The sequence below is a fragment of the Nannospalax galili genome, unplaced genomic scaffold, assembly GCF_000622305.1.
Source record: "Nannospalax galili isolate Female #2095 unplaced genomic scaffold, S.galili_v1.0 scaffold976, whole genome shotgun sequence".
NCBI classification, from domain to species: domain Eukaryota; kingdom Metazoa; phylum Chordata; class Mammalia; order Rodentia; family Spalacidae; genus Nannospalax; species Nannospalax galili.
Window position 1 is genome coordinate 2,476,382 of NW_008339381.1, and position 3,032 is coordinate 2,479,413.

Here is a 3,032-nt window from a genome sequence, read left to right on the forward strand (position 1 = left end):
AAAAAAAAAGAATGTCCAATTTCAAGATCTGGCTTTAGTAGGCTAAGTAAGGCTGAGATCCTAGCAGACAGCCTGAGAGGGTGAGTTCTGTCCATCGGTGTAGCAGGTCTGATCTCAGCAGACCCCCAGAGAGTTCTGGCCTCCCTCTGGCAGAGGGCCTGAAAATACAGGGGACTGCCTGAGAGCACCTGTATTCTATGTCCACATGGTAGTGAGTTTCCCCTAATTGCTACATGCCCATCCCTGAACCTGAGATTTTGTGAGGCCCCTCCCAAGGCCCAAGGGCAGATCTAACTTTGGTAGGCAGCCTGAAATCCTAGTAGACAACCTGAGAGGGTGGACTTCCTGAGAGCGCCCAAATCCTGCCTCTACTTGGTGAAGGAAGCCTGAGTGTACCTGATTGGAACCTGAATTGGTCTTCTGTGGGTACTCCTGAACAGCTGATCTGAAGCCATGAGTTCCCTCTAAATTAAGCCTGAGAGAACCTGAACCCTGTACCAACCAGCTTTACATAACCAATAAAGAAAGGATCTAGGCACCCAAATAATACAAACAGAAGCATACTTCAATTTAATTCTCATATCAGAATCATAAATAACAAAAGAAATTCACATCCCAAAACCACAACAAAAGAACAATAAAATGGAACACCAAAACACTATGTCCCCACCAAACTCTACGAATCCTGTAGAAGAGTTCTACAAAGAGAAATCCCTAGAGATAACCCAGGTCACTGAATTTAAAAGAACAATCATAAACATGATCAAGGAATTCAACGAATTCAAAGAAATAAAAGAAGATAGGGGTAAACTTGATATGAATTCACAAAAGAGAAACATTTGAAGAAAACTCAGGCAGAAATGGAGAAGGAAATGCAAAACTCAATAACCCAACTTGAAACAAAAGGGGAAAGCCTCACCACTAGAATGAATGAAATGGAAAAGAGAATATCAACCCTGGAGGGTAAAGTTGAAGAATTGGACCACTCCACTAGGGGAGACTCAGGGTTCTGCCCGGGAGGGGGTGAGCAGCGCAGAGTCAACACACAGACACTGGCTAGTGCTGCAGACTCATTGTGGATATGGGACTGCCTTATATACCCCTCTCCCAATGTTTCATTGGCCCCAGTAGGCCTTCTCAGGTTGTGTCTGATCCTCATTGGCTCTCTATGTTGAGCTATCTTGCATCAGCCATCTCTCAGGTTCGACTAAACCGGATGTTTTTGGTGTGTTTGCAGTGCGCATGCGCTGGTTGTTCAGGCCACACTTCCTCCCACGGTGTTGACCAGATCTTAAACAGGATTGTAGAAGAGAATTTCCCCAAATTAAGGAAAGACATCCCCATACAAATACAGGAAGCACACAGAATACCAAATAGACAGGATCAGAAAAGAAACGCCCCAGGATATATCATAGTAAAACACTAAGTGTACAGAACAAAGAGAATACTGAAAGCAGCAAAAGAAAAACAACAAGTCACATACAAAAGAAAGCCCATCAGAATTGCAGTTGACTTATCAATGCAAACTATGTAAGCCAGAAGAGCCTGGACCAAGGTATTTCCAGTTCTATATGACAATAGATGCCAGCCCAGAATACTTTACCCAGCAACAATGTCTATTATAGTTGAGGGGGAAAGAAAAGTCTTCCATGACACAAAAAAGCCTGAAAGAATAAATGTCCACAAAACCAGCCCTTCAAAGAATACATGAAGCAATACAGAGAGCAGAGAGAGAAACAACTATACCCCAGGGGCAACAAAAGAAAATAAAGGTAAAATCGAGGAAATACAAAATCAGAGAACACAAATAGCAATCAAAATGACAGTAAGCAATACACATCTTTCAATAATAACCTTAAACATCAATGGACTGAACTCCCCAGTCAAAAGACACAGTCTAAGTGAATGGATTAAGAAATAAAATCCATCTCTTTGCTGTCTGCATGAAACTCATCTCACACTACCTTAAGGTAAAAGGATGGAAAAGAATATTCCAAGCAAATGGCACTAAGAAACAAGCAGGGGTTGCAATTCTAGTATCTGACAAAATAGACTTCAAAGTAAAACTAATCAGAAAAGATAAGGAGGGTCACTTCATTCTGATCAAAGGAACAGTTAACCAAGAAGACATTACAATTCTTAGCATATATGCACCAAACTCTGGTGCACCCAAATTCATTAAAAACAAAACAAAACAAAACAAAAAAACACTACAGGACTTTAAGACACAGGTTAACCCCAACTCAGTAATAGTAGGGGACTTCAATACCCCACTGTCTCCATTAGACAGGTCAACTGGACAAAGAATAAACATAGAGACATCTGAAGTAAATGGTACCATACACCAAATGGACCTAACAGACATCTTTCGAACATTCCACCCAAGCACCAAACAATACACTTTCTACTCAGCACCCCATGGAACTTTTTCAAAAATTGACCACATACTGGGCCACAAAACAAACCTCCACAAATACAAAAAGAAAATTGAAAAAATCCCCAGCATTCTATCAGACCACAATGCAAAAAAGTTCAACATCAACACTGGATAAAGCCCCAGTCACTGCACAAACTTGTGGCAACTGAACAACACACTGCTAAACAATGAGTGGCTCAAAGGAGAAATTAAGAAAGAAATAAAAGAATTCCTGGAATTCAATGAAAAGGACAATACAACACAACACAACCTCTCAGACACATTAAAAGAAGTCCTAAGAGGGAAGTTTTTAGCTCTAAGGGCTTACATTTAAAAAATCATAAAGAGAAAAAATAAATGAGTACAGGAAAATGGAAAGCAACTATGGGGATAAAGGGGAAGAAAGAGCTTGAGAGGGAACTAGTAGGTAACAAAAATCAGAACAGAAATAATTAATGAAATAGAAACAAAGAAAACAATTCAAAGAATCAACGAATCCAAGAGCTGGTTCTTTGAGAAGATAAACAAGATAGACAGACCCTCTGCCAAGTTAACCAAAAGAAAGACAAAGCAAATCCAAATCAACAAAATCAGAGATGAAAGGGGAAACATCACA